Here is a 22,369-nt window from a genome sequence, read left to right on the forward strand (position 1 = left end):
GAGATGCATTTTAAATAAATGCACACATTCTACTCATGTAAAAACACGCTGATTCCTGGACCGTCCGCAGGCCAGATTTAGAAGGTGATTGGGGATCCAGCCCCTGAGCCTTAGGTTGCCTACCTCTGCTTTAGTTCCTTATTGCCTGCACCGGCCGCATGGCAGCATTCCTCAGGGTGTCTTTTTTTTAAAAAAATGTTTTTATTTATACTTTTCAAGTTTATACATTTTATTAGTTTTACAATCAATTTAACATTTCAAAGTTTGACTTCCTTCCCCCTCTTTCTGCAGTTCCTTAAATTAATTTTTTAACATCTTCACATCCAAATTCAGTTAATTTGCTCATTTAATTATCTACTTTAAATATGTACTCTTATGAAACTGCAAGTTATTACAATAATCCTGCCAATGTTTTCATCTGTTTGCAATTTATCTGCAAACATTCAGTAAACCATTTCCATTATTTTATAAAATGTTTGTTATCTTGTGTGATGGGATGAAGAGCTGCTTGTGCATAAACTGCAAGTCCCTCAGAGTTTGAACAAGTTCTCAAACCTCTGCCTGTGACGGAGCCCCTCCAGCATGGCTGCGTCAATCGCTAGCAGAATCCGAAAGTGGTTGCTTTCGGAAACGTTTCCAACATAAAAGCTCCTTAACGGAAACACGTCTTCTGGACTCTCTGCGTGACAGTTTCCGGCGAGGAATGGGTGTCCCTATAGGAGGTCCTGAGACCTCCCCACTGTTTTCGCTGGAAGCGTCTCTGAGCCATTCCTCCGACTCTCCTTCCCTTGACGTTCCTGTTCGCCCCCTACTGGTTCCCTCTTCAGCTGTTACGTCTCTCTCTACCTCAGAGAGCCTTTGCACCTCCTGTCCTGCCGATGGCAGTTCCCTGACATCCACCTCCCCTCCAGGGCCCCCTTCACCCCCTCCCGTCTCCTCCCCTACGGGTTGGGAGGAGGTAAAACCCCGGAAAGAACCTTCCTCATCGTCTGAAGTTTCGAACACCTTTCTCCACTTGTTGTTGTTCCTAGTCTCTCGGTACTCCTCGTCATCTGAGTCCGTTCCTTCTTCCAACTCCGACTCCGCGAATCCTTCCAGTTCCTCTTCCTCGTCTGTGGTGCCGAAATACTCCCTCCTAAACCTTGCTACCGGCTGTGGTTTCCTCGGGAATCTTTGGTGGAACGTTTCTGTTAAAACCTCGTCATTGACCTCCTCTGCAGTCACCCAGGTGTTTTCTGACTCCGGTTCCCCTTCCCATGCCACCAAATACTCCACCTGATTGCCCTTCCACCTGGAATCGAGGATTTCCGCTACCTGGTTACTGCTTTCCCTCTCTTCCAAGCCTGGTCCCCTGGTGTACTCCCCTTCACCTCCCCCCTTGTACGGTGACAGTAACGACCTGTGGAACACTGGGTGCAATTTCATGTGGCTGGGTAACCGGAGTTTGAAAGCCACTGGGTTGACCTGCTGAATGACCTCAAAGGGTCCCAATCTCTTGGGTCTTAATTTTTTACAACCCCCTTTGAACGGCAACCCTTGGGTGGACAGCCACACCTGATCCCCCACCCTTATTGTTTCACCTTCCCTTCTGTTCTTGTCTGCCTGCTTCTTATATTGTGCCTTGGCCCTTTCTAAGTTGAGCTGAAGCTGACGATGGATCGCTTCCATCTCTTCTACAAAATGTTCGGCCGCTGGGACGCTCCATCTCTCGCCTCCCTCCCCTGGGAATGCCCTGGGGTGACACCCGTAATTGGCCAAAAAGGGGCTCATCCCTGTGGACACATGCTCCGCATTGTTGTAGGCAAATTCTGCCAGCGCCAGCTTTTCGACCCAATCATTCTCTCTGTCATTGACATAACACCTCAGATATTGTTGGAGGATGCCATTTGCTCTTTCCGCCTGCCCGTTGGTTTCAGGGTGCCGGGCAGTCGAAAAATTGACTTCCACGTGCAGCAAGCTCATGAGCTTCCTCCAGAACCTGGAAGTAAATTGTTTGCCGCGGTCTGAGATCACCCTCAAGGGGGCGCCGTGCAGCCGGAAGATGTGTTCTACAAACAACTTCGCTGTTTCTTCCGCTGTGACTGCATGTGAACATGCTACAAAGTGGCACATCTTAGTTAACAGGTCCACTACTACCATAATGGCCGTTTTCCCCTTGGATTTGGGCAGATCCGTCATAAAATCTATTGATACCGCCTCCCAAGGCCGTTCTGGCGTGGGTAATGGTTCTAATAACCCTGCCGGCGCCCTTCTTTCCCCCTTGGCCCTCTGGCATTGGTCACACCCTCTTACATACTCCTTTACATCTTCCCTCACCTTGGGCCACCAAAATTCCCTGGTGACCATCCACATGGTCTTGTGTTGTCCAAAATGTCCCGCCGTGGGACTATCATGCAACTGCTTGAGTACCCTCCCTCTCAATTCACCTTCTGGTATATACAGTGCCCCTTTGTAATACAATGCCCCGTTTCTTTCCTCAAAACCCTCCGGGCTCTCACCCTCTCCCCTGAGACCTCTGAGCTTATTTTGGGCATATTCGTCATTTTCCGTTTCCTCTACCAGTTCTCGTCTCCCCACCAGCGCCGCCCCACACACCCAGCGGTCCTCAGGAATGACATGTCTTTCTTCGATTGCCCCCTCCCCCTCCAAATACTCTGGTTTGCGTGAGAGAGCGTCCGCCCTGACGTTCTCTGGGCCTGGTACATAACAAATCTCGAAGTGGAATTTGGAAAATTCCTGTGCCCATCTCACTTGTCGTTGGTTGAGTACTCGAGCTGTTCTCCAATACTCCAAATTCTTGTGGTCGGTGCACACTTGCACCTTGTGTTGTGCCCCAATCAATAAATGTCTCCACCTCCGGAACGCTTCGTGAATGGCGAGTAGTTCCCTGTCATACACCGTGTAGTTCCGCTCGGACTTATTCAGCTTCCTCGAGAAGAAGGCACACGGTCTCCACTCCGACGTATTCCTTCCCGGCTGAAGAAGTACCGCCCCTACCGCTCGGTCTGACGCGTCTGTTTCCACTCTCATGGGCTTCTGTAGGTCCACATGCAGAAGTTGTTCTTCCGAGGCGAAAGCCCTTTTCAGTTCTTCAAAAGCTCGCTCCGCCTCCGCCGTCCAAACAAATTTCTTCTTGCTACTGAGGCAGTCGGTGATGGGCGCCGTCAAGTGTGCAAAGTTCTTGATGAACTTCCGATAAAAGTTCCCAAACCCCAGGAATCTTTGCACATCCTTCTTGGTCTTCGGTGTCTTCCATTCCAGCACCACCTGGACCTTGCCTGGATCCATGGCCAATCCTTTGTCTGACAAGCGGTACCCCAGGAATTCCACCTCCTTGGCATGAAACTGGCACTTCTCCAGTTTCACCCACAGCTGATTGGCTTGCAGCCGGCCCAACACTTCTCTCACGTCCCTCACATGCTGCTCTTCATCTTCCGAATACACCAACACGTCATCTAAAAAGGCCACACAATTCTTGTAGAGCAAAGGTCCCAAGACGTGGTTGATAAAACTTTGAAAACATGCGGAGCCGGCTTGGAGACCGAAGGGCATTACGAGGTATTCAAATGCTCCCAAAGGGGTGAACATGGTGGTCTTCCATTCATCCCCCTTCCTTATGCGTATCAGATTGTACGCCCCCCGCAGGTCCAGTTTTGTAAAAATCTTCCCCTTCCTCACCCTGGTCAGAATGTCATCAATTCGGGGCATAGGAAAAGCCAGGGGTTCCGACACGGCATTTAGCGCCCTGAAGTCCACTACAAGTCTCGGCTTATCTGTGTTTTTTTTGTCCACAAAAAACACTGGGCTGCCCCCCACCGCTCGGGACTCTCTGATGAAACCTCGCTTCAGGTTTTTGTCAATGAACTCCCTCAGCTCCTGCATCTCCCTGTCTGACATGGCGTACAGCTTGCCCACTGGGAGTTGAGCCCCAGGGAGTAGGTTGATTTGACAGTCAAAGGGTCTATGCGGCGGCAGTTTGTCCGCTTCCCTTTCGCTAAATACGTTGCTCAGATCTGCATATTGCGGAGGCACCTCCCCTTTATTCATTACCTCCATCCCAGCTAGGGTGAGCCTGGCTTCCCCTGGATCCTTCCCCTGCTTGCAGTGTTCTAGGCAATGCGCTGACCCAAAGGAGACCACCCTCTGATGCCAGCCCACTAGAGGATCGTGTAGTGCCAGCCAGCTCATCCCCAAAATGATGGGAGCTCCTCCCAAGGTGGCCACATTAAACGCTATCCTCTCGGTGTGCCTTGCCACCCTCATTATCATGGGGACTGTCTGTTGGTTCACTTCTCCTCCCAACAGCTCTCTGCCGTCAATCGTGGTCACCTGCAGGGGTTTACTTAAGGGGAGGGTTTGTATCTGGTGCTCAGCTGCGAACTCCTTACTCATGAAATTACAGGAGCTGCCTGAATCCAGAAGGGCCTTGATCTGTAGGGGGTGTCCGTTTGGCAGCTCTAGCAACACCTCTATCACTAGAGCAGGTCTGGGAGGTTCTGGTGAGGGCACTTTCACTGCTTTTGGGCCTGGCTGCTGTGCCCCGACGGTGGCAGCCAGGCGTTGGCTTTTACTTGCTCCTTGCTTTCCTCCTCCTCTCCCCCAACAGCTCCTGCCATGCCTTGCCATTCCTTTCTTCGTGGACAGACTCTGGCAAAGTGTCCTGGCTGTTGGCAGAGATAACATTTCTTGGCGCTCTTTCCCTCCTTCTTCCGCCCTTCACCGAGGTTTGAAACTGCGCGCGCCCGCGCTGTTCCCACTTCCATCGGCTCTGCCGGCGGGAAAGGCTGCTCTGGAATGTCTGGAATGCGGAGCTCCCTCCAACGTTCTCCTTTCCCCTCCCGCTTCTCCAAAGCCCTCGCTTCCTGGCGCGCTCCTATGGCCAGCGCGGATTTAGTCAGCTGGTCCATAGACTCCGCTCTGGGGGTCCGGGAAAGTTCATCTTTTAAGGACGAAGAGAGCCCTTCTTCGAAAAGCATCTGAATGGGCTCCGCAGACAGGTCCCACCCCAATCTATGAATCAACATAGTGAACTCAGTCCAGTACTCACGGACAGTCCGGTTCCCCTGTTTGCAAGCCATTAACTGCCTTCGCACCCCTCCCTGCTCAATGTCGCTGGAAAACATCAGGTCCATGGCACGAAAAAACTTCATCGTGTCCTTTAGGATCTCATTATTTGCTGCCATCAAGGGTCTAACCCAGTCCTTCGCCCCTGATTCGAGATGGCTAATTACAAAAGCCACTCGCGATTCCTCATCAGGGAAGTCATCAAATTGCAGATTGAGAGCGTATTGCATCTCTGTCCTAAAGGCATGATAGTTTCTGGGGTCCCCCCCAAATTTCTGCACCAATCCTGGCATCTTTCTGGTGAGCGGGGTGGCTTTCTCCTTCCCCCTTTCTGCATCCTGAGCCCTCCTCTCCTCCAGCCTCGCCGTCTGCAAGGCAAGCTGGATCTCCAACGTCCTGTACCTTTCCTCCAGGCTTGGACCTCCTCCAGCTGCTCCTGCTCCTCCGGTTCCGGCTGGTTCGCTCATGATGCCTCTCCCTGGCACAAGCTAGCTTTCGGTGACTTTCGGATTGCTGTGATGGGATGAAGAGCTGCTTGTGCATAAACTGCAAGTCCCTCAGAGTTTGAACAAGTTCTCAAACCTCTGCCTGTGACGGAGCCCCTCCAGCATGGCTGCGTCAATCGCTAGCAGAATCCGAAAGTGGTTGCTTTCGGAAACGTTTCCAACATAAAAGCTCCTTAACGGAAACACGTCTTCTGGACTCTCTGCGTGACAGTTTCCGGCGAGGAACAGGTGTCCCTATAGGAGGTCCTGAGACCTCCCCACTGTTTTCGCTGGAAGCGTCTCTGAGCCATTCCTCCGACTCTCCTTCCCTTGACGTTCCTGTTCGCCCCCTACTGGTTCCCTCTTCAGCTGTTACGTCTCTCTCTACCTCAGAGAGCCTTTGCACCTCCTGTCCTGCCGATGGCAGTTCCCTGACATCCTGATTTCTTATTCTTCCAGTACGTTTTGCGATTTCTGCATATTCCATAAGTTTTTGTATCCTCCTTTGCTGCGACTTAGGTAGCTCTGTCCGTATAATTCCCAAAGAAAAGGTTCTGGTTTGTTTTTTAGCAAAAGTTATTTTGAACATCCTTTTCAATTCATTGTATATCATTTCCCAGTGAGCTTTAACCTTACTACAAGACCACCACATATGATAAAAGGAACTTTCTTTCTCTTTACATTTCCAACACTTATTTGATTTAGATTTATACATTTTTGCCAGTTTACTAGGTGTTAGGTACCAACGATATATCATTTAAATATAATTTTCTCTTAAACCAAAACATGCTGTAAATTTTATATCCATATTCCACAGTTGTTCCCATGCTTCCATGTCTATACTGTGACCGATATCTAATGTACCATATTTTTTGCTCTATAAGACTCACTTTTTCCCTCCTAAAAAGTAAGGGGAAATGTGTGTGCATATTATGGAGCGAATGCAGGCCGCACAGCTATCCCAGAAACCAGAACAGCAAGAGGGATTGCTGCTTTCATTGCGCAGCGATCCCTCTTGCTTGTTCTGGCTTTTGAGATTCAGATTTAATTTTTTTTGTTTTCCTCCTCCAAAAACTAGGTGCGTCTTGTGTTCTGGTGCGTCTTATAGAGCGAAAAATACGGTATACATTAGCGGCTTAAAACACAGTGAAATCATGCCCCTCATTTTTGTGCTTCAAATCACATTTACAGCATTGCTGTGCGCACCGGTGCTTGGCAGGGGGTTGGACTCGATGGCCCTTGTGGTCTCTTCCAACTCTATGATTCTGTGTGTGTGTGTGTGTGTGTAAGGATGTCTTCACTTGATGAGTATTACCCAAATTGTTTCCCCACACCTTCAACCCTCCCAACTCCTATTCAAGGAAGCTGTCAACTGCAGAAGGGCAGAGGCTGTCTGAAACGTACATAGCTCAGCTTAACCACGGCTTGCATTTTGAAGTTGGATGGAAGCTAATTTGAGGGAAAACGCATCAAACAGGAGCATCATTTCTTGCATCATGGAATTCCAACGTTGGAGGGGACCCAAATTTACATCTAGTCCAAGCCCCGTAATGCAGGAATCCCTGGAAGATGGCCGTCCAGTGACAGACAGAGGCGTTTCTCGAGAAACTGCTACGGGATACCCTACCTGCCCGCAGACTGTCTCGACAGAGTGGTGCATGTTCTGGTTATCTCCCGCTTGGACTACTGCAATGCGCTCTACGTGGGGCTACCTTTGAAGGTGACCCGGAAACTGCAATTAATCCAGAATGCGGCAGCAAGACTGGTGACTGGGAGTGGCTGCCAAGACCACATAACACCGGTCCTGAAAGACCTACATTGGCTCCCAGTACGTTTCTGAACACAGTTCAAAGTGTTGCCGCCCAGAAAGTAGTGGTGGGGGATGAGTGTTCAGACCCCTGGGCTCTCACTTGTGGTGTGCCTCAGGGTTCCGTCCTCTCCCCCATGCTTTTTAACATCTACACGAAGCCACTGGGAGAGATCATCAGGGGGTTTGGACTGGGTGTCCATCAATATGCAGATGATACCCAGCTCTACCTCTTTTTCAAATCAGAACCAGTGAAGGCGGTGAAGGTCCTGTGCAAGTGCCTGGAGGCGGCTGGAGGATGGATGGCGGCTAATGGATTGAGGTTGAATCCTGACAAGACAGAAGTACTGTTCTTGGGGGACAGGAGGCAGGCTGGTGTGGAGGACTCCCTGGTCCTGAATGGGGTAACTGTGACCCTGAAGGACCAGGTGTGCAGCCTGGGAGTCATTTTGGACTCACAGCTGTCCATGGAGGTGCAGGTCAATTCTGTATACAGGGCAGCTGTCTACCAGCTCCATCTGGTACCCAGGCTGAGACCCTACCTGCCTGCGGACTGTCTTGGCAGAGTGTTGCATGCTCTAGTTATCTCCCTCTTGGACTACTGCAATGCGTTCTACGTGGTGCTACCTTTGAAGGTGACCCAGAAACTGCAATTAATCCAGAATGTGGCAGCTAGACTGGTGACTGGGGGCGGCCACTGAGACCACATAACACCGGTCCTGAAAGACCTACATTGGCTCCCAGTACGTTTCCAAGCACAATTCAAAGTCTTGGTGCTGACCTTTAAAGCCCTAAACGGCCTCGGCCCAGTATATGTGAAGGAGCCTCTCCACCCCAATCGGTCTGCCTGGACACTGAGGTCCAGCTCCGAGGGCCTTCTGGCGGTTCCCTCACTGCAAGAAGCGAAGTTACAGGGAACTGGGCAGAGGGCCTTCTCGGTAGTGGCGTCCGCCCTGTGGAACACCCTCCCATCAGATATCAAGGAAAGAAACAACTATCTGACTTTTAGAAGACATCTGAAGGCAGCCCTGTTTAGGGAAGCTTTTAATGTTTAATAGGTTATTGTATTTTAGTGTTTTGTTGGAAACCGTCCAGTCGTGGGGTATAAATAATAAATTATTATTATTATTATTATTATTATTATTAGGGGGTAACATTCATATGTACTTGGCTTCAAACACCAGTGGTGGGAGCACATTGGGGCTGGAGTAAGCAGTAATGGATACATAGACTAATTGTCAGGCTGTGTATGAGAGAGAGGGAGAGGGAGAAAAACAGGCAGGTAACTAAACAAGGCAGCCCAGGAATGCTGGTAAATAATTCAGCCAGACAGCTGATAACGTCTCTGACCCAGGAAGGCGGAGGGGAGGAAGGTTTTCAAGGGCGCCAGGACCCGGAATCACTTTTCCCGGCTGTGGAGAAACTCTCTTCCCTTTGCCCAAGTCCTCCTGCCTCTCAGCTTTCCCTGAACTCAAACCGGCCTGACCAGCTTTCTTCTCCATCTCTGCCTCTGGACACACACGCACACCGGGGATCGAAGCCAAACTGGGCCCTGCCGGGTTGGAGATGTGGAGAGATGCCTCCTCTTTGACTTTGCCGTTCGGGTTATGCAGAGGCATCTCTTTGTCCTTCTGATCTGAGCGGGGCAGAGGGGGGCTTGGAGGGCGCCCTCCCCACCCTGGGCACAAGCTTCACCCCCCAGCCACAGCCGGACGTCTCACCTGGAGGAGAGGCAGCTCACATTTTGGGCACTGGCTGCTGCAAAGGTAAGTGAAAAGAGCAGAGGGATAAAAACAGGGAGGTAAGATTGTAGACTTGGAAAGGATGCCAGGGGGTCATCTATTCCAACCCTCCGCAGTGAAGGAAAGGGCCTAGAGTGCCAGTGTTGGCCTGCAGGCTTGGAGAGGGTGGCATAGTGCTAGACAAGGGGAAATGCTTTGACTGAAAGCAAGGCAAAACTCATAAAAGCACAATACCGAGATTATTATTATTATTTTCCTCTTGGATTGGAACAGGGCCAAGGTAGCTCCCTTCTGCCATTTAAGAAATCTGGAAATTGGCCAAAGTGCTTTCTCAGACTGGCACCAATGTGGCTGCTTTTGAAAGAGGGGGTTTTGGCAGGTGGTGCTTGCTTATTAGGTGAGGAGCAGAAAAGCTGCATCTGCGGAGACTTCCAAACTCTCGCTTTCCATCACCAGGGTTTCCCAAACATGGATCTCCAGCTGGTTTTGGACTACAATTCCTATCATCCCTGACCACTGGTCCTGCTAACTAGGGAAGATGGGAGTTGTAGTGTAAAAACAGCTGGAGACCCAAGTCTGCGAAACCCTAATCTATAGGAACACGGGCCCCCCTCCCCATGCTTACCAGGCCTACAGAATATTGTTTTACGGAGGCAAAGGAAATAACAAACTCAGGTATGCAATGTGGGGCAAAGGGAAGGCCCTATAAGTTGCATCAAGATGTTTGCATGTGCAGGTAACTGTGGCTCGGAGCACTTGTGCCCATTTAAACCTCAGGGGCACCAAACCTTTCACCTGTACTTCTTTGGGTAAAGGTAAAGGTAAAGGGACCCCTGACCATTAGGTCCAGTTGTGGCCAACATGACTGCAATCCAGTGCACGGAAATGCCGTTTACCTTCCCGCTATTTATCTACTTGCACTTTGACATGCTTTTGAACTGCTAGGTTGGCAGGAGCAGGGACTGAGCAACGGGAGCTCATCCCGTCACGGGGATTCGAACTGCCAACCTTCTGATCAGCAAGTCCTAGGCTCTGTGGTTTAACCCACAGCGCCACCCACGTCCCATCACTTCTATGGGTACTTTACATCATGACAGTAGGTTCTCACAAGAAGCTGCTGTGCTGAAGGGGAAATCTGAAGGAAAGCACAACAGCCTATAGGACACTGTCCCAATGTGACTGATTAAAAAAAAGGTCTTTGTACCTAGATTTGCAGGAATTTACAGGGAGCATACATAGGATGACTTACAGGGAATGAATTTCCCATTTAAATCCTTTAACAATCATGTCTCAGGCACAACTGTGCATGTTAAATAAAAACATAGCAAAAAAAGCACTGGGTGACTTTCCTAACCTCAGGATTTGATTGTGGAGGAAGAGCGGAATCTCAACTGCCGACATTCGCACCAAGATGTGTGTGTACTTGATCCAGATTAACACAGAATATAAAAGTCTGTGACCTTGTGATATATTACGTTTTTATGATGCATGTTTGGGAGCAGCCATAGCCTCGGGCTGGCCTTGGATTTACTTGGCTGCGCTTGGGAGAGGCAATTCGTGAGATTTTTGTTTCCAGCCTAATACAAGTGTTAATTTCTTCCTAGCGCTTTATCTGCGCTCTCTGAATTTTTCCAGATAGTAACACTTCCTTTACATCATGTGATGCGAGAGCAGCAGTGGGTGAGAGAGCTGGCGGGCAGGGAGGGAAATCTCAGTTCTCGTTGCTGCTAGTCCAGATGAGCTGGTAGGTTCTGCCCAGGAGGCAAGATGACGGTTGCAGCAAAACAACAGTCCCTCAGAACCTCTTTTGACAGGATGTAGAAATGCAGGGCTTGCTTCAGTGGGTGGTAGGGTCTGGCATTTGCTGAGCCCCCAAGATGACAAAGGGCCCACCTGCTAATAATAATAATAATAATAATAATAATAATAATAATAATAATAATTTATTTATACCCCAGCCACTCTTGAGTGGCTCCCAAGAGAATATTTAAAATGCAATAAAACATCAAAAACTTCCCTGAACAGGGCTGACTTCATATGTCTTCTAAAAGTCAGACAGTTGTTCATTTCCTTGACATCTAACGGGAGGGCGTTCCACAGGGCAGGCGCCACCACCGAGAAGGCCCTCTGCCTGGTTCCATCCTCACTTTTCCTAGAGCCACCAGAAAGACAAGATGAGACAATGTTTGATTCACACATCTCACCCCACAGAAGGTGCAGTGCCCAACAGTCCCCCAAACCATGGAGCTGGTACTAAAATTCAGGATATTCAGCTGCTTGGGAATTCCTAGAACCCAGTACACTCCAAGCAGAGCTGCCTCACCTATGAGGCAAGGTGAGGCAACCGCCTTGGGCAGCAGAATCCACAAGGGCAGCAAATCTTGATGCAGATCTTTATTCCCCCACCCTCTTTTTTCCTGATGAAAATCTTCACTCACCCATTTTTCCATGGCGGGGAGAGGGGTGCCATTTTGCCAAAATGTTTTGGGCAAGCCTTGACCTCAGATATGTCATTGGGAGGTCCTGAGGGTCTCTTGAGCACGCTATGAATCAAGAGCCTAATAATAATAATAATAATAATAATAATAATAATAATAATAATTTATTATTTATTATTTATACCCTGCCCATCTGGCTGGGTTTCCCCAGCCATTCTGGGCAGCTCCCAATAGAATATTAAAAACACAATAAAACATCAAACATTAAAAACTTCCCTAAACAGGACTGCCTTCAGATGTCTTCTAAAAGTCAGATAGTTGTTTATTTCCTGGACATCTGATGGGAGGGCATTCCACAGGGCGGGTGCCACTACCGAGAAGGCCCTCTGCCTGGTTCCCGGTAACCTCACTTCTCGCAGTGAGCAAAACAAATGGTGATCTCTATTGTTTGAATTGCAGCCTGCACTGTGACACAAGATGCTGTTGTGTGTACCTGGGCCTCTTGGCATCATGGGAAATGTAGTTTACATGTTGAAAGACACTACAGTGGTACCTTGGGTTACATATGCTTCAGGTTACAGACTCCGCTAACCCAGAAATAGTGCTTCAGGTTAAGAACTTTGCTTCAGGATGAGAACAGAAATCGTGCTCCGGTGGTGCGGCGGCAGCAGGAGGCCCCATTAGGTAAAGTGGTGCTTCAGGTTAAGAACAGTTTCAGGTTAAGAACAGACCTCCGGAACGAATTAAGTGCTTAACCCAAGGTACCACTGTATATGCCAGCAGCAGCCAGAGTGGCAGCAAAAGAGTCCAATCTTCCCCCCACTCCCTGGCTTGTTCATAAAACCTACAGATGAACAGGATTGGGTCCCTACCCCACTCCCCAGTGCACAGGTGTCTTATCTGTAGCCAATTCAAGATCTGACATGTTATCTAAATCAATTAATTCAAATAGCAGATTATTTACTTATATAGCTCCACTCAGAAATAACAGGAAGAATGCTTCCTGCGTTAAGTTAGGCAGGGCAGCATCTGGAAATGTTTGTGCCCTAGCACAACATTTTAATACATTTAGCTTAATATGTTTATCAATAACTTTGAATTGATAGCAATTAGCTACAGACCGTAGCTTTCTCCCTTTTTTGTATCTGTTTGCCTGTTGACAGGTTTCTGGATAGTGTGCATATGGCAAACACTCAGTAGACCCAGGGTGGATCTGCACACAGGGGAAACACCACATGCTATAAATAAGTCAGAAATTAAATCCTTATAACAAAGGTTAAAAAAAACATCAACTATGTAAAACTGTTGCATTCAACATGCTGTTTTATGACTAATGTAGGAGAGGCCCCAGGGCACAGCTGGGCTTTATCATTGCTCTGCTTGAACAGTGTGAGATACAGAAGTTACTGTTTGTGAGAATATGTGTGAGTGAGAGAGATCAAAATGATTGCTGGGTTCCTGGCTGCACAGAGAAAATTTAATAATAATAATAATAATAATAATAATAACAACAACAACTATATATATATATATATATATATATATATAAAAACACACACACAGACACACACACACAATCGTACCTTGGTTTTCGAACAGCTTAGTTCTCAAATGTTTAGGCTCCTGAACGCCACAAACCCAGAAAGAGCTGTTCTGGTTTGCGAACTATTTTTGGAAGCCAAACATCCGACTGGGCTTCCGCGGCTTCCGATTGGCTGCAGGAGCTTTCTGCAGCCAATCAGAAGCAGTGCTTTGGTTGGTGTCACTCTGTAAAAGATTTCTCCAGCCCTGAATAATGCAACAAGTGCTCTCTGCAACAAGCCTCAGTAGGAGGACATCTGAGGATTTAAGGATCAGCAATACCCGAGATCCCCTTTAAACATTACACAAATGGCATGGCTGCTTGCCACCAGCACATCGTGCATCATTATAAAGCTTCCATTCCGTCCTATCATGCTCTTAAGGGCAGTTTGTGCGATTAAATATCGCACCCCATGAGATTTGTTGCCGCGCCTGACCACTTAGGAGGATGGAAACTTTGTGTCACTAGAGCAATGGAGGGAACCTTCTGATCGGCAAGCCCTAGGCTCTGTGGTTTAACCCATAGTGCCACCTGCGTCCCTAGTGGAGCTGTAGATAGATGTTAATGAAGTTGTAGACTGTAGATAGAAACGTCCCAACGTCCAGCTACCAAGTGGAAAAATAATTACGCTAGGCCAGGGGGCCTCTTGGCGTGCAGTATTGCACCTCAGTTGCATCATTCACCCTCTGCTGCTTCTCAGGTATGTCCCAGGCACCCTTCAGTCTGGCCCACCTCCTTCAGTCATGGCCAACCCCCCCCCTGCCTTCTCCAGCATCTATACATATGAGTGGTAAGTCTCTGGACTTCTGACGTCAGACTTCCTGGATCCCAGCCAGGAACAGGATCCGACCATTAGTCCCTTTTGTCCTAGCAAACAACTGTTAGCTCAGTTCCTTATTGGAAGGCTCTCAGCAAAGTGCTGACCTGCAGGACTACGCAAAAAGGAATTAATAAGCAACCCTATATTATTAAATCATCTATTCCCATCTAATTAATCATTTATCTGTCCATCAAAAAGAAAGCTGGCTATATAACAGTGTTTCATAAACTTCTGGTGGCTGGGGCACTTTTTTTCCTCTGAATCAAAGCGGGGGGGGGGGGCACGTCTTCACTTTTGCACCCATAAAGACTTATTAACAGAGTGTGAATTAGCTGCTTTCAAAGGAGCCCACCGCTGTGCTTCTGCATGAGTCAGTGTTCTGAGTGAGGCTTCTTTTTGGAGCTAGGCAAGCCCAAAGCAGTGATCGGTCTATTCTGTCTCAGCTAGAATGGGCTTTTTAAAAACCTGGAGTTATTTGGTTGATGCTCTGATCACTGCATTTTTGCATTTCTGCGCTGTACATCGTGATGCTGCTACTTTAGCACCTAGAGTGTCTTTCAATGGGCTGCCATGCTAATTTAATTCAATACTAAAGGTAAAGGTAAAGGGACCCCTGACCATTAGGTCCAGTTGTGACCGACTCTGGGGTTGTGGCGGTCATCTTGCTTTACTGGCCGTGGGAGCCGGCATACAGCTTCCGGGTCATGTGGCCAGCGTGACTAAGCCACTTCTGGCAAACCAGAGCAGCAGCACACGGAAATGCCGTTTACCTTCCCGCCGGAGTGGTACCTATTTATCTACTTGCACTTTGACGTGCTTTTGAACTGCTAGGTTGGCAGGAGCAGGGACCGAGCAACGGGAGCTCACCCCATCGCGGGGATTCGTACCACTGACCTTCTGATCGGCAAGTTCTAGGCTATGTGGTTTAACCCACAGCACCACCCACATCCCTAATTCAATACTGCTAATAGCAATAATATGGCATAATATATTATTAACGCAGCCTGTGCTGGGAATGGGTAATATTGATGCACCTCTGCACTGACTAAATGCTTTCTGGTAGAAGGTGACTGGAAAGAGGTGTCTCTAAAGCAGTGCATGGCAGCCTCTGGGCCTCCTTTGTGGGTGGGGCACCTCAGGTTCACAGGAGTCTTTAATTAGCGTATTTCTTGTGGCACACTGGCACAGCCTCCCACAGCACACTAATGTGCCATAGCTCACATTTTCTGAATTAATGCTCTGTGCCACCAGCTGAGGTCCATACCCTCCAACATTTCTCCGATGAAAATAAGGACGTCCCATTCCATAATGATAATTTTACTGTTTATACCCCCACATCTTACTGGCTTGCCCCAGCAATTCTGGGCAGCTTCCAGCATATATAAAAACATAATAATACATTAAACATTTTTTAAAAAAATCTTCCCTGTACAGGATTGTCCTCGGACAGCTCAGGGGTTGGATAACTCCACGCCCTCCAACATTTCTCCAATGAAAATAGGGACGTTCCGGGATCAAAGCAGAAATCGGGATGGCTTCTCTAAATCAGGGACATCTCTGGAAAATAGGGACATTTGGAAGGTCAGGGATTGGCCATGAGGAAGCTCATTATGGCTTGGGTCAGCACTGGTTGTTTGGTTTAACCTAATAGGTATTGTTATGAACGTGGGTGGTCAGTCTGGATGAAATTATTATTATATTATTATTATTATCAGTGCTTTCCCTCCCCCCCAAAATGAGGGGTCCTCTCATTTTGACTCAAGAAAATCACCATTTTATAGTTCAAATTGGGAACAATAAATACAGTCATACCTCGGGTTGAATGTGCTCCAGGTTGAGTGCCTTTGGGATGCGCTTCGTGGCAACCCAGAAGTAACGGAGCGTGTTACTTCCGGGTTTCGCAGCTCGCGCATGCGCAGACGCTAAAAGATGATGTCACACGCATGCGCAAAAGCGGCAAAACGCAACCCGCGCAGACACGCTGTTGCGTCTTACGTTCTGCTCAGGATAAGAACGGGGCTCCGGAACGGATCCCATTCGCATCCCAAGGTACCACTGTACAGTAAATGGACAAAAGGCCGCCATTGAGGGTAGCAACGGAACTGACGATTCACTGTGGTAAAGAAGAAACTAAAAATTATATTTTATATAATTTTAATATATTTTAAGTTTCTTTTCCCATTAGATTCACAAAATGTTTAGGGGTATGCGTACCCCTGCATTCCGCCAGAAAAAAAGCACTGATTATTAATATTATTATTTTTATTTGATTTTAATTAATTTTTATAATGAAATGTTTTTAGAATGTTGGATTATTTGATTGTTGTTAGGCGCCCTGAGCCCGGCTTCGGCTGGGGAGGGCGGGATATAAATAAAATCTATTATTATTATTATTATTATTAAAATGCATGTAACGCCCTTCATCCAAAGATCACAGGAAGTTTACGGTATAAAAACCCAGAAACACATAACATAAAAACAAATGAAACAATCATTGCCCTCAGTTTAAAAGGCCACGGATTCTGTAATTAGCCCAAGGCCTGGGAGAAGAGGAATGTTCTTACTGGGCGTCTAAAGATCTGTAATGAAGGTGCCAGGTGAGCCTTTGTGTGGAGTGCATGCCACAAATGGGGAGCCACTGCAGAAAAGGCCTGTTCTGATGTACCATATATTTTGCTCTAGGAGGCTTAGTTTGGTCTGAATCGAGTATACACTTCCTGAGTTAATGCTAAATACATTACATCTGCTAAATGAGCCACCATAGCTGGTGGAGGGCTGCGGAAATTTGTGTCCCAGGGTTTTTAGACTCGTCTACCCATGTGCTGGGGGACGTGGGTGGCGCTGTGGGTAAAAGCCTCAGCGCCTAGGGCTTGCCGATCGAAAGGTTGGCGGTTCAAATCCCCGCGGCGGGGTGCGCTCCCGTCACTCGGTCCCAGCGCCTGCCAACCTAGCAGTTCGAAAGCACCCCCGGGGGCAAGTAGATAAATAGGGACCGCTTACTAGCGGGAAGGTAAACGGCGTTTACGTGTGCTGCGCTGGCTCGCCAGATGCAGCTTTGTCACGCTGGCCACGTGACCCGGAAGTGTCTCCTGACAGCGCTAGCCCCCGGCCTCTTGAGTGAGATGGGCGCACAACCCTAGAGTCTGTCAAGACTGGCCCGTACGGGCAGGGGTACCTTTACCTTTACCCATGTGCTATCTGAAACCAAAGGGGTGCATTGCTTGCCAGAGGTGATGCATATTGTATGCGGGTGGCGCTGTGGTCTAAACCATTCAGCCTCTTGGGCTTGCTGATCGGAAGGCTGGTGGTTCGAATCCCCATGATGGGGTGAGCTCCCGTTGCTCTGTGCCAGCTCCTGCCAACCTAGCAGTTCAAAAGCACACCAGTGCAAGTAGAGAAATAGGTACTGCTTTGGCGGGAAGGTAAATTGCGTTTCCATGCACTCTGGCTTCCGTCTCGGTGTCCCATCGCGCTAGAAGCGCTTTAGTCCTGCTGGCCACATGACCCGGAAAGCTATCTGCAGACAAACGCCAGCTCCCTCGGCCTGAAAGTGAGATGAACACCGCAACACCATAGTCGCCTTTGACTGGACTGAACTGTCCAGGGGTCCTTTACCTTTATCTTTTTGTATTGGCATTATAGTCAACTCCCCCCCCCCCATTGTTACGTACTTAAGTGTGATTGACAATTACAATGTGCTGTATTAGGTGTGTCCTTAAAAGACTGCTTTGAATCTGTAGCTAGCGTACGTCGTGGCTGCCCACTTCCTTTTGCTTGCGAGTATGTAATGAGCATGCCGCCACCGGCTGCTTCTTCGCTTCCGGGCCTAGTTCAAAGCACCGGCGGTTAGCCTTAAAGACCTTTACAGCCTGCGTATGTTGTACCAGAGGCTGTCTTATCACTTATAAACTCTTTAGGGGAGGTGAAATCCTGCCCAAGATTCTGTCTCCTGCCAACACATGGAGCAGGGGTGTGGAGGCAGCGCAAGACCGCGACTCACTTCCTAAGGTGTCCCAACAGAGTTGGACTTGCAGCTTCTTTTCAAGGCTTTCCTGTGCAGGTGCGTGTTGTATCTTTAGGGTATTATCATCATCCGTGATCCATGTTAATATGCTTGCAGGTTTGATCCCTGTATGGGCCAGCTGCGTGTTCCTTCATTGCAGAGGGTCAGAACAGATGATCCTCAGGATCAGTGCTTTATTTTTTAAAAAAATGTTTAGGGGTACTCTCATTTTGACACGAGAAAATCACCATTTTATAGTTTGAATCGGGGAAAATAAATACAGTAAATGGACAAAAGGCCGCCATCGGGGGTAGCAATGCAACTGACAATTCACCTTGCTAGGGAAGAAACTAAAAAAATAATAATTTTTAAAAAGATTTTTCTCCCCTTAGATTCACAAAATGTTTAGGGGTATGCGTCCCCCCAGAAAAATGCAGTGCTCAGGATCCCTTCCAATTCTGTGATTCGATGTAGCAATGGCATAGTTTCGTTTGTATCTAGGTATGATTTTATCCAGTGCTTTTTTTCTTTAAAAAAATGTTTAGGGGTACTCTCCTTTTAACTCAAGAAAATCACCATTTTATAGTTCAAATCGGGGGAAATAAATACAGCAAATGGGCAAAAGTACAAAGATTCACAAAATGTTTAGGGGCATGCATATCCCTGCATCCCCCCCCAGAAAAAAAGCACTGATTTTATCAAGAAATGCTAATCTGCTTTGAAGTCGAATGTGGGGCAAATGACCGGGTGTCACTGACCCCTGTCTCCTTGTTTCTCTACATGTGGGAAGGTGTGTCACAATAATTCATTGCATTAGGATTTCCACACCTCCAGCTCCCTGCAGGTATAGGCAGTGAAGTGTAAGTGGGGGGGGGGGGGCGCGGGTTGCCAAGAAGGGGGAGGACACAGAAATGCCTTCACAGCTAGCGCCATTTTAATGGATTTCTAGCCCCCCTCTGAAGGTGTATGTTCTCCCAAGCCAGATTACAACAGATCGATACAAGTCGACGTTAAAAGCCTAAAATTTAAAATGGGATTTTCTAAAATAACCTAACATTAAAATAGCAGTGCATAAAACAGTCATTAAATATCACAACCATTAAATCATCCAAATGTAAACCAGAAAGAATAAGTATTTAAGGCTTTTCTAAGGCTGACAGAAGGACGCGGGTGGCGCTGTGGGTTAAACCACAGAGCCTAGGACTTGCCGATCAGAAGGCTGGAGGTTCGAATCCCCGCGACGGGGTGAGCTCCCGTTGCTCGGTCCTAGCTCCTGCCTACGTAGCAGTTTGAAAGCACGTCAAAGTGCAAGTAGATAAATAGGTACCACTCCGGCGGGAAGGTAAACGGCGTTTCCGTGCGCTGCTCTGCTTCGCCAGAAGCGGCTTAGTCATGCTGGCCACATGACCCGGAAGCTGTATGCCGGCTCCCTCGGCCAATAAAGCGAGATGAGTGCCGCAACCCCAGAGTCGGACACGACTGGACCTAACGGTCAGGGGTCCCTTTACCTTTTTAAGGCCGACAGAGCATGGGCGGTGGGGTGGAGAGGGAGGTGTCATACGAATTTCCCTCAGGAAGGCATTTCAGAGATAAGGGACCCAATTCAGAGGAGGCCCTGTGATGCAATGATGTTGTGCCAGCCATTGGTGTATTTTAAAAAATGTTATCAGGGAGGCATGGGTGCAGGGAGAGGCACAGTGCTCCCCGTTATGCATAACTGTGTGTGAATTTTGCAAACCGGGCACTCAGGTAGACTGTAAGTGTTAAATCTGAATTCGTAGAGCTGTATTATGCAATGGTAACGATGAGATTCTTAAGAGAGGCAGTATGGTGAACCAGTCAGAACAGGGGTAGCCAACGTGGTGCCCTCCAGACAAGGCTAGAATCCAGCTTCCACCAGCACCATGTACCTATTAGTTGGGGTGATAGGAATTGTAGTCCAACAATAATCTGGAGAGCACCAGATTTAAAATTCCACTCAGCCAAAGAGCAAACTCATTACTGTGGTACCTCGGTTTACGAACAGTCCTGTTTACGAACTTTTCAGTTTACGAACTCTGCAAAACCAGAAGTAGTGTCCCAGTTTGCAAACTTTACCTCGGTCTATGAACGGAAGCTGAAGGGTGGAAGGGCACCGGTGGCGGGAGGCCTCATTAGGGAAAGCGCGCTTCATTTTAAGAACGGTTTCAGTTTAAGAATAGACTTCAGGCACAGATTAAGTTCGTAAACCAAGGTAGCACTGTATCTGTCACCATTAGCCTACCTCAGAGGAGTGTTTTGAAGATAAAATGGATGGCTGGAGAACATGGATGCTGCCTTGAACTTCTTTGGGGGAAGGGGGGGCAGATAGACAGACAGACAGACAGACAGACAGACAGACAGACAAAATTGAAAAGAAAAACTGGATGTATGTTTCCAAAATATAAGATAAAAAACAAATTAAGTAAAACCTACATACAGCAACAGTGTTTTGTGTTGTGTAGACTCCTATGATGTAAGTCATGGGCCCCGCCTGCTAGCCTGCTCCCTAAAATATCACTGGTTTGCTCATTTCTATATACAGTGGTACCTTGGGTTACATACGCTTCAGGTTACAGACTCCGCTAACCCAGAAATAGTGCTTCAGGTTAAGAACTTTGCCCCAGGATGAGAACAGAAATCGTGCTCCCGTGGTGCGGCGGCAGCAGGAGGCCCCATTAGCTAAAGTGGTGCTTCAGGTTAAGAACAGTTTCAGGTACGGACCTCCAGAACGAATTAAGTACTTAACCCGAGGTACCACTGTATAGGGTGCCTACATTCTGCATGGACTGGTTTGCATGGCATCATGTGCAAATGGCTTTAGATATCTATTAGGTCCATAAGTTACCATATAGCATATATTCAACACAAAAAACCGTGACAGTTTGTTGTTGACAAAGGATAACTTTGTCATATTTGTTGTTGTTTAGTCGTTCAGTCATGTCCGCCTCTTCGTGACCCCCTGGACCAGAGCATGCCAGGCACTTCTGTCTTCCACTGCCCCCCGCAGTTTGGTCAGATTCATGTTTGTAGCTTCAAGAACACTATCCAACCATCTCGTCCTCTGTCGTCCCCTTCTCCTTGTGCCCTCAATCTTTCCCAACATCAGGGTCTTTTCCAGGGAGTCTTCTCTTCTCATGAGGTGGCCAAAGTATTGGAGCCTCAGCTTCACGATCTGTCCTTCCAGTGAGCACTCAGGGCTGATTTCCTTAAGAATGGATGCGTTTGATCTTCTTGCAGTCCATGGGACTCTCAAGAGTCTCCTCCAGCACCATAATTCAAAAGCGTCAATTCTTCGGCGATCAGCCTTCTTTATCATATAAAGGGCCCCATTACCTTCAGTAGCTTAGGGCCTCATCAAACCTAAATCTGGCCCTGAAGGCATCCTAACTTGAACTGGGAGTATACTCCTTGACCATGCAAGGTAATGCACAGCCTGCGTCTATGGTTGAGCTGAGCCGGCTTGAGGGTTTGCTGACTTGGAAGGCCCTGGAGCCCCCAAACACAGCTCTGTCAAGCTGCGGCCCCATAACTTTCCTACTGGTTTGGAGGCCTGACAAGAGGCATCAGGCAGAAAATGGCAGCTGTCTTCATTGGCTGCCTCACCACCCTCTTACATAGTGACCTTTGGAGCTGCTGCTGGGAAATGCAAGCCGCCCCCCTTCTCTTGAAGGGGCACTTTGTGACGTTCGTGCGGTTTGCAATATTAACCAGGTAGCCTCAGGAGGCCCCTGAAAGCCAGGCAGCAGCTTCTGAGCAGAGCTGGCCTCTCCCAGATGGTGTCCAGTGAGAGGTTAATGGGGTGAGTTAACCTGGGTGAATGTGCTTGTGCAGCCAGGCTAAGCTCTCTGCAAGTCCATAGGATTAGGCAATCCATTCGCTTTATAAATGGGCATTAGCTCAGGGTCACCGAGAGAGAAAGATGCTGATGCGACAAGTCCTTGCTGATGGGAGCACACCCATGGGATCATGGGCACAAATACTTCCCTCCCCCAGTACCCCTCCCCATGCAGAATCAGATGCTCATTGAATACCCACGAACAGCATGAAACTCACTGTGAGATAATTAATAATAATAATAATAATAATAATAATAATAATAATAATAATAATTTATTTATACCCCGCCCATTTGGCCGGGCCTCCCCAGCCACTCTGGGCGGCTTCCAACAAAAAACAAAAATACAATAACCTATTAAACATTACAAGCTTCCCTAAACAGGGCTGCCTTCAGATGTCTTCTAAAAGTTTGGTAGTTATTTTTCTCTTTGACATCTGGTGGGAGGGCGTTCCGCAGGGCGGGTGCCACTACCGAGAAGGCCCTCTGCCTGGTTCCCTGTAACTTTGCTTCTCACAATGAGGGAACCGCCAGAAGGCCCTTGGCGCTGGACCTCAGTGTCCGGGCAGAAC

General features: G+C 48.1%; 1 protein-coding gene across 3 annotated transcripts in view; it reads left to right on the plus strand.

The window, feature by feature from the left end:
• Positions 1–8,720: 8,720 nt before the first annotated feature.
• Positions 8,721–22,369, plus strand: part of PALM3 (paralemmin 3) — a 44,186-nt gene continuing 30,537 nt past the window's right edge. For 2 of the 3 annotated variants that reach the window (XR_014506281.1, XM_083419667.1), the window contains exon 1: positions 8,721–9,122. The gene's annotated coding sequence lies outside the window, so the exon portion shown is untranslated. Of the gene's footprint in view, positions 9,123–16,703; positions 16,758–17,168; positions 17,999–22,369 lie in introns of those variants that run through there. The other variant, XM_083419668.1, reaches the window with a different exon arrangement.

The sequence above is a fragment of the Podarcis tiliguerta genome, assembly GCF_965153285.1.
Source record: "Podarcis tiliguerta genome assembly, chromosome: 17".
Classification (NCBI taxonomy): Eukaryota; Metazoa; Chordata; class Lepidosauria; order Squamata; family Lacertidae; genus Podarcis; species Podarcis tiliguerta.